Source organism: Aulonocara stuartgranti (assembly GCF_965226115.1).
Source record: "Aulonocara stuartgranti genome assembly, chromosome: 19".
In the NCBI taxonomy this organism is placed as follows: Eukaryota; Metazoa; Chordata; class Actinopteri; order Cichliformes; family Cichlidae; genus Aulonocara; species Aulonocara stuartgranti.
In genome coordinates this window covers 31,126,505-31,142,417 of record NC_138955.1, presented here as the reverse complement: position 1 = coordinate 31,142,417, position 15,913 = coordinate 31,126,505, and the positions used below count along the sequence as shown (strand labels likewise).

At 38.7% G+C, this 15,913-nt stretch overlaps 1 protein-coding gene and 1 long non-coding RNA gene across 2 annotated transcripts in view; both read left to right on the top strand.

Annotated features, from left to right (window-relative positions):
- LOC309695223 (transcription regulator protein BACH2-like) overlaps nucleotides 1–15,913 on the top strand; it is a 75,162-nt gene that overhangs the window by 45,350 nt on the left and 13,899 nt on the right. The gene's annotated exons all lie outside the window — the stretch shown is intronic.
- LOC309695276 lies at nucleotides 7,551–9,933 on the top strand. Its single transcript, XR_014273107.1, has 4 exons — nucleotides 7,551–7,568; nucleotides 9,045–9,132; nucleotides 9,431–9,491; nucleotides 9,771–9,933. It is a non-coding gene; the product is annotated as an uncharacterized lncRNA (long non-coding RNA).

The following is a 15,913-nucleotide window of genomic DNA, read 5'->3' as shown; positions in this document are numbered from 1 at the left end:
ATCGTCATGAATTCCCTCACTGTTTTGCTTCCACCACGATAAAATCGCACGTCATGCACAGCCCTCTCTTTCTCTCTCTCTGTACTTCAAGAACAGTTTCCCGTCTAAAAATCTGTTTTCTGTATTATTCGCTTGCTTGTTATGCACAAGTCTACTGTTGTTTACAGCGCAGTCGGCCGCTGTTTTTTTTTTTTTTTTTTCATTTTACATACTTCCGAAAAGAAAACCTAATAAAACCGCTGTAACGTCAGAGGTAACGTTCATATGTTGATTAATGGTTTTCTTTCGTTTTTGATGTACTGCAGAATATTTTTTATAAAATCCCAGGCCAGGAAAACCACCTTCATGTTTTTCTGTGTTTTATCTTCAGCTACTTTGACACAAAGGCATCTGCTGTGATGCTCACACCTTTGATAAAGTCTTGCGTGTGTCAGCTTCCTTTTTTTAAATACAAAAATATGTAAATGTACTGATCTGAATTATAATATTTCTGACTGTCAAAATTCCCCATAATCAAATCGAATTGAATCGAATCGTGGAACAAATCGATTCTGGACCTTAGTGAGACAGCTGCATTACTTAACAATATATTAGCCTCAGCATAAGTCAAAGTTTAGAATAGCGGGAGACGTGCATTATCCTGGTTATTTTTTTGGCATATGTGCTTTTTGTCTTTTTTAGCAAAGAAAAATATCTTAAAATCATCAATAAAACCAGGGAGAGAAGGCTTAGCGTTCCTCCATTTAGCACAATGGATATGATATTTACTCAAAAGTATGATGATGTTAATAATGTCTGAGACATCCAATGCTAGATGATCCATATAAAAAAAAATTATGATGTAATTCAAACAGTGGCACATCATTAATATTTAGGGAAATCCAATTTTTTAAGTTGCACCAAATACATTGTGTGATAGGGCATAGGAAAAAAAAAGATGTTCTAGGGTTTCATTTTCATCAGTTCAAAAAGAACACTGATCCACCTCAAAACCAAATCTCTTTTTTTTTTTAGAAATTCTGCCACAGTATTAGTTTTGTTTAAAGTGTGTTTCTTTAACTTTAGGTAGAATAGGCTATTTCATAAATTTTTAGTATGCTTTATCCAGTGTATATGAAATAACTAAATTAGAACCATGCCATGTAACCATTCTGTTGGAAATATTTTGTCTTTGAAGAAACTACTAACAAATTTCTTATTGCGTTTTTATCAAACAGCTGACATTGCCCTAGCAATAAATTTGGGAGCACTGATGAGAAATTATTGTATATCATAAAAATTTTAATCAAATGAAGCAGAGGCAGTGGGACCAGTTCACAAAATTTGTTATATTCTCTTTGAGAACAGTTTAGACAATATTTTTCTGAAAAGTCTGTGTAACTTAGAATGACACCGTTATCATCCAACAAATCTGTTATGAATATAATATTTTTGTTCAAACCAGTCACTCTTGAAAATTGATTTTTGATTAAGTGTTATTACCCTATTATTCCATAAGGTTGAATTATGGGGAGAAGTTGAAAATCTCATTTTCCCAAAAATGCAACGTCTGTTTTGGAAAGTTTGATATCTTTATGGGGATTTTATTTGCCGCAAAATCACATTTCAAAATAAAGTCTAATCCTGTATACTATTTTATTAAACAAGAATCATGGGATGTGGAGCTAAGTAGAGTCTGGCTGTGACAGACAAGATTTTAACCATTTAATTCTAAGGGTGCCAACCATAAATTCCAATTCTGGAGTTTTGATACCACCTTTATTGTATCCCTTCACAAGCTGAGATCTTTCTATGTAATGGGTTTTATTCCTCCACAAAAATTCGAACACATTTCTATTTATGGTTTTCATGGTATTTATCGTTTTTTTATTTTTATATCGTTTACGTGGCGCAAAAAAGGTTGGGGACTGCTGTACTAGCAGGTTGCTGAGTAGAAATCCTTGTAGTGTTTTGAAATATACCACTTTTTCCATCAGTTTCCTTGTCAGGAAACAACTTCCTGTTCAGCAGAAATGCCTCTGGTTTCAGTGGTGTGTGTGAGAGCGTTTCAGTAGTGTGTGTGAGAGCGTTTCAGTAGTGTGTGTGAGAGCGTTTCAGTAGTGTGTGTGAGAGCGTTTCAGTTAGGTGTGTGAGAGCGTTTCAGTAGTGTGTGTGAGAGCGTTTCAGTTGTGTGTGTGAGAGCGTTTCAGTAGTGTGTGTGAGAGCTAAAATTTCAGTAGTGTGTGTGAGAGCGTTTCAGTTGTGTGTGTGAGAGCGTTTCAGTAGTGTGCGTGAGAGCTAAAATTTCAGTAGTGTGTGTGAGAGCTAAAATTTCAGTAGTGTGCGTGAGAGCTAAAATTTCAGTAGTGTGTGTGAGAGCTAAAATTTCAGTAGTGTGCGTGAGAGCTAAAATTTCAGTAGTGTGCGTGAGAGCTAAAATTTCAGTAGTGTGCGTGAGAGCTAAAATTTCAGTAGTGTGTGTGAGAGCGTTTCAGTTGTGTGTGTGAGAGCGTTTCAGTAGTGTGTGTGAGAGCGTTTCAGTTGTGTGTGTGAGAGCGTTTCAGTTAGGTGTGTGAGAGCGTTTCAGTAGTGTGCGTGAGAGCTAAAATTTCAGTAGTGTGCGTGAGAGCGTTTCAGTAGTGTGTGTGAGAGCGTTTCAGTAGTGTGCGTGAGAGCTAAAATTTCAGTAGTGTGCGTGAGAGCTAAAATTTCAGTAGTGTGTATGAGAGCGTTTCAGTAGTGTGTGTGAGAGCGTTTCAGTAGTGTGTGTGTGAGAGCGTTTCAGTAGTGTGTGTGAGAGCGTTTCAGTAGTGTGCGTGAGAGCTAAAATTTCAGTAGTGTGCGTGAGAGCTAAAATTTCAGTAGTGTGTATGAGAGCGTTTCAGTAGTGTGTGTGAGAGCGTTTCAGTAGTGTGTGTGTGAGAGCGTTTCAGTTGTGTGTGTGAGAGCGTTTCAGTTGTGTGTGTGAGAGCTAAAATTTCAGTAGTGTGTGTGAGAGCGTTTCAGTAGTGTGTGTGAGAGCATTTCAGTAGTGTGTGTGAGAGCGTTTCAGTAGTGTGCGTGAGAGCTAAAATTTCAGTAGTGTGCGTGAGAGCGTTTCAGTAGTGTGTGTGAGAGCGTTTCAGTTGTGTGTGTGAGAGCGTTTCAGTAGTGTGTGTGAGAGCGTTTCAGTTGTGTGTGTGAGAGCGTTTCAGTTAGGTGTGTGAGAGTGTTTCAGTAGTGTGTGTGAGAGCGTTTCAGTAGTGTGTGTGAGAGCGTTTCAGTTGTGTGTGTGAGAGCGTTTCAGTAGTGTGTGTGAGAGCGTTTCAGTTGTGTGTGTGAGAGCGTTTCAGTTAGGTGTGTGAGAGCGTTTCAGTAGTGTGCGTGAGAGCTAAAATTTCAGTAGTGTGCGTGAGAGCGTTTCAGTAGTGTGTGTGAGAGCGTTTCAGTAGTGTGCGTGAGAGCTAAAATTTCAGTAGTGTGCGTGAGAGCTAAAATTTCAGTAGTGTGTATGAGAGCGTTTCAGTAGTGTGTGTGAGAGCGTTTCAGTAGTGTGTGTGTGAGAGCGTTTCAGTTGTGTGTGTGAGAGCGTTTCAGTTGTGTGTGTGAGAGCTAAAATTTCAGTAGTGTGCGTGAGAGCTAAAATTTCAGTAGTGTGTATGAGAGCGTTTCAGTAGTGTGTGTGAGAGCGTTTCAGTAGTGTGTGTGTGAGAGCGTTTCAGTAGTGTGTGTGAGAGCGTTTCAGTAGTGTGCGTGAGAGCTAAAATTTCAGTAGTGTGTGTGAGAGCTAAAATTTCAGTAGTGTGTGTGACAGCGTTTCAGTAGTGTGTGTGAGAGCGTTTCAGTTGTGTGTGTGAGAGCGTTTCAGTTGTGTGTGTGAGAGCTAAAATTTCAGTAGTGTGCGTGAGAGCTAAAATTTCAGTAGTGTGTATGAGAGCGTTTCAGTAGTGTGTGTGAGAGCGTTTCAGTAGTGTGTGTGTGAGAGCGTTTCAGTTGTGTGTGTGAGAGCTAAAATTTCAGTAGTGTGTGTGACAGCGTTTCAGTAGTGTGTGTGAGAGCGTTTCAGTAGTGTGTGTGTGAGAGCGTTTCAGTAGTGTGTGTGAGAGCGTTTCAGTAGTGTGCGTGAGAGCTAAAATTTCAGTAGTGTGTGTGAGAGCTAAAATTTCAGTAGTGTGTGTGAGAGCATTTCAGTAGTGTGTATGAGAGTGTTTCAGTAGTGTGTGTGAGAGCGTTTCAGTTGTGTGTGTGAGAGCGTTTCAGTTGTGTGTGTGAGAGCGTTTCAGTAGTGTGTGTGAGAGCTAAAATTTCAGTAGTGTGTGTGAGAGTGTTTCAGTAATAATGTCCCTTACGGCACCTCATACCGCGTAGTCATCGCTCATCCGGAAGACATAGGCGTCGTCGCTCTCTGCGTTGCCGCCCTCCTCCGAGGCTGTGCGCGCTTCATCATTCCGTTGTCGTCTCCTGCAAGTTGACTCTCGATGGGTGTTGCTTCTACAGTGACCGCACCACTGTTTGTAGCGGCATGCTCTGGCCTTGTGTCCCCGCTGGCCACACTTAAAACAGACTATGTCTGACATGTCTCTCCTGTGATCACTAGCAGCTGCTGCGGGTCTCGCGTTGGGTTGCACTCTCGCCTTCATGATGTTATCCTCTTGTTCTTGTTGTTAGCTGCGGAGTTTGGTTTTAAATTCCGCAAACTTGATTTCTGATTCACTTTGCATAATGTGAAGAGAAAAAGGTTTAAATGCTTCTGGTAAACATTTTAACACCATCGCTACAAGCAGACCATCACTAAGTGTCTCTCCAGCATTTCTCAGGGCTGTAATAAATGTCTCTGCGCGTATGATGTACTCGGTGACGCTTTCACTGCTTGCTTTCTTCAGAGAAGTCAGTTCTCTGACTTCTCTGATAAAGGCTGATAAAGGCTGATAATTCTTGGTTTACCTTTTCTCGCATAATAGTCTCGTAAAATTTTCAGTGCCTCGCGTCCATCATCGGCAGCTTCTTTCTCTCTGCATAGGCCTGGGCATTCTTATCTTCGTCGTCCTCATCTTCGTCATCACTTTTAAATATTGTGTCTTTCAGACCTTGTAATCTAAGATGTCCCAAAAAACTTGTCTCCCACAGTTCATAATTCTTCTCGTCTCCATCAAAAACCAACCTTACCCATCGGCCACTGGGTTCACCTGCACGCTTACTCATGGTGCTAACTTAGCATGCTAGTCCTCACCGAACACGCTGTACCTTGCGACTTTTCTGGTGGTAAACTTTCCCCTGGCGTAGCTTCAATATTTTCCTGGGCCCATAACCTGTTAGCAGAGACGGGTCTTCCAGCAGAATCTGCATGAATATTAAAGATACTTATTGTCTAGACGGAGGAATAATCACACGTGGGGCATCGGCTTTTACCGGAACATTCACACCAAAAGGTGACTTTGTTTATTGAACTCTCGTGTATACTCCGCAGCATAACAGGAAGCATCCTTTCAAAATAAAATCACAACAGATGACAATGAGGGCATACCTATTAACTAGCTCAACAATACATAAAGAAAACCACGTTTTTTTACATTACTAATTCCTTTTGTGCATAATTTTATATTGTTGTTGAAAATTAATTAATTAAAGCAACAAAACACAACAAAACTCTTTTTAGTGAGCCGAGCCGAAAGAGCCGGTTCTCTAAAAAGAGCCAGAAATCCCATCACTACCGTACAGAGCAGGGGAAGGCGGGGCTTGTTCCTTCCTAACCAGTAGGGGTGTCAAATATACTCTCTGGAGTTTTATTTTTATATTTATATTATTTATATTTTATTATTGATTTACTTTAGCTCAACTCAGTGATTAACAGAGTAATGATGAATCACAATTAACAATAACAATGTTGTAGTGCATTACTGAGTCGTGTAAACTCACTGGGTTACAATTACAACACAAAGAAATCACAAAACTCCATGAACTCAACTTATCCTTATTTATAATGGCGTAACTGTAGATATTGTAGTTTTTCTTCATCTTAAGTTTAAAGAACTTGCATATAAATCATTATAGTATGATGCTATGATACATATTATTGGGGCACTACTCCAATCTGAAATTTCATTCTGTATTCTGACGTTCCTCTTTATACTATGGTATTCCATTTGGTGCTCAGTTGAGCTGTCAAATATATTTTTGTGATGTGTATGAAATACTTATATACGTCATATAGATGTTGGCATTCACATTGCTTTAGGCATTGTTTAAGCAAAGTTTCATCAAGCTTGGTCAACTAGTCTAAAAGGAGATGGGGAATATACAAACATACATATATACATACGCTACGATCATTAGGACATGATATCTGCAAGAATTAGTAAACTGTTAAAAGGTATGGTAATATCACAAATGGTGTATTTAATTTTACTTGCCTATCTTAAAATAATATAGTATTATTATATTATTTTCTATTAAGTAATAATAATAGAAATGCATTGCCTTTCTAATACTATTGCAATAGCATGCATATTCTATATTATTCTTAATGAATCTGCAAGTTTATTGAGTTTGAGCAATACATATAAGATGCCTGCAAAATTACAGGCTCGCATTATTAAAAATACAATATAATTTAGTGTCATCTTATAGCGTTTTTTCAGATAAGCAGCATGAACGGGGGAACATTTTAAAAATGTTTTTATAAAAGTAACAATAGTGAGTTTAGAGTGAGAAAAAAGGACCATTCACAGTCAGCAGTGGGCACCACGGAACGTAGTGCATCTGCAAGGCAAGTATTTCTAACCTAAATTCAGTAGCATTAGCTAGCTATTATACCACAGTGTTTTTATTCCGAAATGCATATGTGCAGCCCTTATTATTATTCAATCTGTAGTCCGTTCCTCCCTGTTTGAAATGATTGTTTCTCCCTTCCTATTTTATTTTGTTAGTCAACTGTCTGTTGTTGTATGTTGCATTCAGTTTTCTTCCATTTGTATCACTGTGTTAATTAGTTTTAGCTGTACTTTATTTCCCATCTCTACTTACCTTAATTCCCTTGTGTGTATTTAGAACCTATTTTCTTTGGATTTTTTTTTTCAGATTGTTTGTGAACCTTCTGTCATATAATCCCTGTAGTCTGGAGAAATTTAGTGTTTGCTGGATTTTTTTCCCTCTGCGAACCTGTGTTTTACTGTATCATTGACATCTGTATACAACTTTATTAAAGGTTAGTTTTCACTTTAGTCTGCTGGGTTCTGAGTGCTGTATTTGCCTCATCCCACGCTTCCTGACAGATCAGAAATGCATAGCACTGCTCCAGACAGATGCATTTAATTATTAAAATTTAAAGGAATTTTACAGTTTTACCCTTTGTTAAGTTCTAAAGGAATTATGTAAATAATTATATTTATCTAAATAATAATTATCACAATAATTTGTGAACTTAATCTTAAATATTTATTTAAATAATTGGGAAAATTAATTAAAGAAGAAGAAGTAAGAAGTAAACTTAATGTGACTTCTTCACTGTCACTTGTGGTTTTGCAGGATGGGGTCAGAATTTTCTCTGCAGTATTAAAAATGGTATTGAGTGTGTAATACGGTGTTGGCCAAGACCGCAGCAAAAAGGAGAGGTAGGTGTCTACAAATGTCCAAACATCTTTGACCAACAGAACTTTGCATGCTCACTGAGACTCTAAATTTAGGATAGTCTTGGTTTAAATGCTTTTATTTGTTGTTCTGCTTTGTTTGTATGACTCATTAAAAGTAATTTGGCAGGTAACATTTTTATTTCAGAAGTTTTCTCTTGTGGTTTGTTTGTTAACAGAATTAAATCTTGAGATACAGGAAGTGCGTTGTCATTTTAAAAGTAACTCGCATCATTCGGTAATTTGTCATTTAACCACAGTGTGGTTTTAAGGGCAGCAATGAACGGGTCTTATGCCAGCAGTAGATTCTTTCTTCATTTTAAAATGTTTTGAAGGACAAATATAGCAAATTTAAATGTACTAAAAAGTAATGTTGTATTACAGCAGTATTATAGTACATAGGGGTGGTTGTAGCTCAGGAAGTAGATTATCTACTAATCAGAAGGTTTGTTGCATTCAAGTTTAATTTGACAAGATACTGAATCCCAAGTGGCTCTCTGATGCATCTATCATCCATCCATCCATTTGCTTCCGCTTATCCTTTTCAGGGTCGCAGGGGGATGCTGGAGTCTATCCCAGCTGTCATAGGGCGGGAGGCGGGGTACACCCTGGACAGGTCGCCAGTCTGTCGCAGGGCCAACACACAGGGACAGACAACCATTCGCACTCACATTCACTCCTATGGGCAATTTAGACTTTTCAATTAACCCATCCCCACAAAGTGCATGTCTTTGTCTGTGAGGCAACAGTGCTAACCACTGTGCCATTGTGCTGCCTGCATACATACAAGTGCTTGTAAGAATGGGTGAATGAGCTGTGTTGTATGTAGTGATTTAAGTGCTCAAGTACAGTAAAAAAAAAAAGTGCTATTCAAGGACCAGTGCATTTACCTTTACATGGCATCTGCCTTTTGAGAACTTAGTTATCTCCCTCTCTATCTTTTTCTCATTCCAAAATTATTTGGAAAAGTATTGAAAGAAATAACTTAATAACTGGTTGATAATGTTTTATTAACTGGTCGGTTAAAATATTGTCAAAAGACTCATTATAAAGCAATAAAGATCTGAGTGAGTTAAAAACAAATAGAAGTGACAGCTTACAGATGTGGCTTAACAGGACTAAACATAAACATACAGGTAGATAAGTAAAATCTGTTTGCTTACTTTAAAGTACACAGCTTCCTTCTTTCTCTCTTTTCTTTTTCTTTCTGTCTTATTTTTTTTTTAAAAAAAAGTCAAATATGTCAAAATAGCTACCCAGCAATCTGAAAAAACATTTTCTTATGTTCCTGGGTGAAAGGTCCAGGTACTTTAGTTATAAGAAGTTACAGGCACTGAAACACCAGCCAGGCGATTAAGGGGCAGCATTGTTTCAGTTCAAATGCAGAAAGCCATACATAGCAAAGCTGTTGAAACTACAGTCTTGTCATCTCCATTCACTCCAATGGACCATTTTTTACAGCAATGGTGGATCATGGAGCCTCGCAAATAGTTCCTGGAAGTTAGTAACAGCTGTGCCAGCACCGAAGTTTCAGATGCACTTTTAGAAGGTAAGAAGTTTGAGCTCGGGTTTTTTAAATGTTATGAAATCAGAAAGAAAAGCTTTCAGTTGTGATTTTTTGCTGTGTTGACCAAGTGAAATATTAGCTAAATATAGCATTGAGGAATTAAGCTGTCTGGTCTGTTTAAAGTCATTTATCCTCTGCTATGTACAAACTGGTATGATAACTGCACAACAATCAGGGAAACTGATAGCTATTTTTCTGATATATGGCTTTAAATAAAAAAAACAGTATTTTTGAGAAGTTTTGTATACAGTTGACTGTTAGCATCTGTGTGACGTTACAGCTCAGCTGATGACAGAAACAGAGGGAAGGCGGAGGACTCAGAATGAGACTAAAACGACAAGGTAAGTTTAAAATATGACACCAGCTCTGAAAAGAAGAATCATCTAATAAAGCAGTTTTATACAGCTGTATTACGTATGTTACCACACACTCTTTTTTTAGTGTATATTGAGCACACAAATTCATAGTAACTGATGGCACACTGTTTACCATCAACAACTAATTCATTTACATCATTCAAATTGGTTGTTAGAAATCACACCTTATCTCCTGATGCATTTACCCGTCCAGGTCTACACTGGTATGTCTAACATTTTCTTTCTCTCTCTTAACTCTGCCAGCTCAGGCATCTCAGGATAATTCAGCCTGAAAACTTTGCACTAAGGCAGCACCCTGACCATAAAACTCATATCCCTGAGTGTTTCAAGCTTATGAAGCGAACACTATATTTGCCAGTATTTTGGGCTTTGTTTGTAAGAAAAAATATTTATTACTTGAATATGATTTGCTGTATTTGTTGTTGTTTTAATCGATGATTATATTAATCTTGTTTTAAAATAAAGAATGATTTTTCTCCTCTTGGTTTCAGGTCACTCTTTTTTTTAATGTACTGTTATCTCTGAGAGAGTACAGCTTCCCCATGCACCACAGCACACAGCAGTACATATACAAGAATAACAGTGGGAAAAGAACATGCGCAGGTGAACATTCAGTTTTTCTCATAGTTATTTGAGATTTTTATAATGAATTGATTTTTGTAAACAACTGCAAGTTAATAGACAACATAAACATAGATGTGTTTGTGAGAAAACAATTATAAGACTAAAATGGCTTTTAATAGCAAGCATGTGGGGATACACTTGATACACAGCAATTTGGGTTTTAACACATCCTGAATCCTGTAAAATGTAAAATTTAACAGTAGATGGACAGAGAAATTCCTGCTTCTGTTACAAACAGTGGACGCTATTATGGTCCACCGTGTCCATTTCCCACTTTGCCTTTCTAAAACATAAAATATACACATATGTAGAAGTTGCAGTAATCTGCAGTAACAACAGATGGAGGTGGCCAACAGGAAAATAATCACAGACATTATCAACACATTTACATGCACACACATATTAGCTGCCTAGATTAATCGATTCTGACGATTAAGGACCCTCAAATGTACTTGCTATGTTTTTTGCTCACTACTGACTTCGGGGCTTTAAATACATTATCTCCCTCTGCTGGTAATGCAATTTCTGCATGCAGGAATGGATTACCATTTCATGTTTTGGAGAAACAAAGCATGAAAAGGAGACGGTGGAGCTGCGCGTCTATGCCGGTTGATGTTCAAGAGTATACCAGATAAAAAACATGGAGAAAACATAACCTTTCTTGCTCAAGAGGGGTAGGGAGAATGGATGGAACAGTAGGGTTGGCAGAAATTGAGCTATTTTTTGGCACATAAGGCAAGAGTATTAATGGAAGTAGTCTCCTAGTTACTGCCACTCCTATGCTCATTAGGGAACCACTGGCTAGCACTGTAATGCCCCAGATCTGTCATAATGATGAATATAGTTATGTGATTGCAATCTGCCTTACATGCCTCCATGTTGCACTGAGGCATGTAATACAACATGAATGTTGTACTGTACTGAAATGCTTTGGTAAGGAAATACAGCATGTATACAACAAAACCAATCAGTATTTGCAGTTGTCTCTTTGTTGTTGTGGCAACCAACACCCATGAGCATGCCTGAACTTTGTCATTGTATTGTTTTTTTTTTTGTTTGTTGTTTAATTAAAATATAGGCACATAGTGTGGAGTTGATTTATATATATGTGTGTGCGTGAATGCGTGTATATAATTCCCCCCTTGCCCTGTAGTCGGTCGGTCTTTAACCTTCAAGCTCAGGTACTCTCCCTCATGGATCTTTGTTGTTTAATCCTGGATAGTGGTTGTGACATTCACTAGTTTTAAGCCTCCTTCCTTCTGCTTAGCGTATAGTCTCAGGGTGCTGGACTTGGGGTGAAACCCTCCATGCATGGTGAGGAGCTTCTGTGTCTTGATGTCAGTGGCTTCTGTTTCCTCCTTTGGACACTTTATTATCCCAGCTCATTGCTGTAGATTCTAGTGGTATGCATCAGTAAATTGATATCTTGGTCACTCCTGGCATACAGCTTGGTGCCATCAATGTAGAGGAGGTGGCTAATGATTGCACTATTCCATAGACAATATCCATAGCCAGTCTTGTTAATGATCTCAATGAGGGGGTTGAGGGGGCTTGACTTGCTTTCAGTGTAGATAAGCATTGGCAACACTTTTTAAGCAACTTTTCCTCCAGACGTTTCCTCCATTGAGTCACTAAGGGATAAGGTTAAATAGCCCTAAAAGTTACCTCCTGTCTCCTAACCACGTTTCCTCAACCTCAGTGGACACAGCACAAGGTCACCAACACTCAGACAAACCTCCACATCAGCATTGAAGTAACAAAATTTGAAACAAACTGTTCCCTCCACAAAGAAATCACAAGTTTAAGCTGTTGCACCATCTCCTACTCTCAAATCTTGGAACGGTTATGTCATTGACAAGCCATTAACATTTCACACCCCATGTCATACCCTAGTAAACTGCCAAGTGCACAAAAAGCTGAAACAAAAAAGGCCCTCCACTTTGTGATGGAAGTTTTGTGGTTTATGCTCACATTTAGATTCAGGTGCTCAGAATTTTACTGTAGAATGTTGTATAGCCTTTTATTTCTCAGGTGAAGGACATTCATTTGTCACTATGCCTTGGCCACAGCTGATCGCATTGCAGACTTTATTAACAGAGAATTTCATGACAACTTCTATTTGTAAGAGTGACAACAACTGGTATAAATGGGCATGAGAAAAAGAGAAGTGCGATGTTCTGAGAACCTGAAAACATTTACACAAGACACAACAGTGTGACAGTGTAGAGTGCCGTGGATGTCTGCAGTACTGACATTGTCCATAAGAATAATTCTTCTTTTTACTATTCATGTACAAGTATTGAGTATATTGATCACGATACTAATCTGCCAAGGTCATGTCGGTGCACACAAAATCCCTTAAAGCATTAAAACAGACGCTGTCATTATTTAAAATGCATTTCTCGTTCAAAATATTAATCAGACTTCTACTTTCATTATATTGTTAACTAAGAATAAAGATGATTTATTATTAGCAAGAGCATGTATAGATAAACTCTGTTTTAGCACTCTGTATTTTAACCTAAAAGGCTGGATGTTAAGACCTTTTACCTTCTCTGAAGATGTGATGACAGGTAATACACTTTCCCACCTATCTCAACAATAGAGAGCTGTAGACGATGCTAGCTCACAATAGACTTATGTTATATGCATACCATTATACATACATGTTACTGAACAAGCACATACACACACCCACATAGAGTAAACGTATACATTTTGTAACTGTGTCAAAAACCCTGTCCATCACATTCACACTTAACAACTCCACTCTAAAGTAAACCTAATGCAAAAGAGTTGAAGGATGAATAACGGTAAGAAGTGAAGGGATCCAGACAATCCATCCATTCGCTACCGCTTATCCTTTTCAGGGTCGCGGGGGGCGCTGGAGCCTATCCCAGCTGTCTGTAGGGCGAGAGGCGGGGTACACCCTGGACAGGTCGCCAGTCTGTCACAGGGCCAACACACAGGGACAGACAACCATTCACACTCACATTCATTCACACCTAGTGACAATTTGGATTATCCAATTAACCTATCCCCACAAAGTGCATGTCTTTGGGAAGAAGCCGGAGTACCCGGAGGGAACCCACGCAAACACGGGGAGAACATGCAAACTCCACACAGAAAGACCCCGGCCTGATGGTGGAATTGAACTCAGGACCTTCTTGCTGTGCGGCAACAGTGCTAACCACCGTGCCACCGTGCTGCCTGGGATCCAGACAAGAATGAGTAAATCAGAAATGTGAAAAAATAACCATGACAGTGGTTGATTGGTCACTTATGGGGCACAATTATCAGCTCACAATATCTAACCCCCAACTGTTATGTGCCATCTCCTTTTTCTTCTTTTACTATGAGGAAGAGTGTTGTAATTGATCTCTTCCAGTTTCATAAGCACTCTGTGACTAAATTAATAGATTTATTATGTATTATAAGTTTAAAGCTACTAAATATTATATCAGCCCGTGTGTACACATAATACACTGTTCTTGGTCTCTCACAGCTACAAGCATTATACCTCATTGTTTTTCAGCCACACGACTTGGACACGTTGAAGTAACTGAGCTGACCATGAACTCCTATAGTATTCTAGTCAAATGTGATGTTAAAAGTTGTCTGAAATTAGTGGATATAATAGGATGATGATCTGCACTCCGTCGTTACAGTTGTTACATCAGTTTGGAAAATTTATTTTTTCTTTGGAAAAATGTTTTATTTACATAGTGCTGTTAGTGTCCCCCTGTACTCTGTGATTCTTATGCCAGTGTTTGTCCTATAGCAAAGAGTTTGTAAGTGCCCTTAAATTATAGCACTTGGTATTTTCAGCAAAGCTTATGCAGTAGTTGGAGATGTGTAATATAGTACACTTGTGTACTGTGGTGTGTGATTACTTTTCTACATATCTCTAAAAACACAGATTTACTCAAAAAACAGGCCACATTTCAACTGAAATAAGTACTATGCAGTGCATCCGGAAAGTAATAACAGTGCTCCAGTTGTTTTATAGGCCTTACCTGACGTTATACCGTAGTGACACACATTAGATGACCCCACACAGTCATGCAAGTGCTTTCCTGAGGCCTCTGGCTATCATTACTGCTCCTGTATGGTCACCAGGAACTAGCTTGTCTGCAAACATGAATACCTTTGGCAATGTGGTGTACTTTGGAATAAGGCTGTAATATGACAAAACGTGGTACAAGTGAAGTGCTGGGAATTTTTTCACTGTATATTAAAATATTGATAACAAAAATGTAATTCAGTTTTATTTATATAGAACCAAATCACAGTTGCTTCAAGGCGCTGCGATGATACAGAGAAGACAGAAAAACCCCAACAATCAGATAACTCCCTGTGAGCAAGTGCTTGGGGACAGTGGGAAGAAAAAAACTCCCTTTTAACAGGAAGAAAACTTTGGCAGAACAAGGCTCAGAGAGTGGCGGCCATCTGCCATGACCGATTTGGGGTGAAGTGAGGAAGACAGAACAAGCATGCTGTGGAAGAGAGACAGATATTAATAATAAGTAACGATTAAATGCAAAGTGGTGTATAAACATATTTTTTAGGGCCAAGTACAATAACCTCTATTTTACCTGAATTTAGAAGCAGAAGATAACAGAGCTGACTTAAAAGAGTTGAGCATTGTGTGTTAACTGTCTATATCTATAGGAAAATCAAAAAATATTAAGATGGTAAACGGGGCATGGACACACCTATAAAAACAATAAATGCAAGAGTTTCCAGTAGATTCAAGTCAAACACACTTAAATGTGCTTCCAAAGACAAAAGCTAACTGTGGCCACAGTAATTGAAAATAAATGGTGCTTCACTTCTGATTTGGTTATAATTGATGTTAAATTTTAGGATTTCACTTGACGAGCAGTGTTTGGCTTGCTTGTCCTGATGTAAGGTCACTGCTTGTATATGGCAAGTAACTGAGGGAGGGAGTGACAGTGATTAGTGTAGTGATACTGAAGATTTGACTTCAGTCCATATTTAGGGGAGGTGTTGAGGTTTGCTAGCTCAGCTTTTGCTGTTAGCTGTGATCTGGTCTTCCAAAAGAAATTTGCATCGATATAATATGATCTAATTTTTAAATACAGTGGGGCAAAAAAGTATTTAGTCAGCCACCGATTGTGCAAGTTCCCCCACCTAAAATGATGACAGAGGTCAGTAATTTGCACCAGAGGTACACTTCAACTGTGAGAGACAGAATGTGAAAAAAAAATCCATGAATTCACACGGTAGGATTTGTAAAGAATTTATTTGTAAATCAGGGTGGAAAATAAGTATTTGGTCACCTCAAACATGGAAAATCTCTGGCTCTCACAGACCTGTAACGTCTTCTGTAAGACGCTTTTCTGTCCCCCACTCGTTACCTGTATGAATGGCACCTGTTTGAACTCATCATCTGTATGAAAGACACCTGTCCACAGCCTCAAACAGTCAGACTCCAAACTCCGCCATGGCCAAGACCAAAGAGCTTTCGAAGGACACCAGGAAAAGTATTGTAGACCTGCACCAGACTGGGAAGAGTGAATCTACAATAGGCAAGCAGCTTGGTGTGAAAAAATCAACTGTAGGAGCAATCATCAGAAAATGGAAGACATACAAGACCACTGATAATCTCCCACGATCTGGGGCTCCACGCAAGATCTCATCCCGTGGGGTCAAAATGATCATGAGAACGGTGAGCAAAGATCCCAGAACCACACGGGGGGACCTGGTGAATGACCTGCAGAGAGCTGGGACCAAAGTAA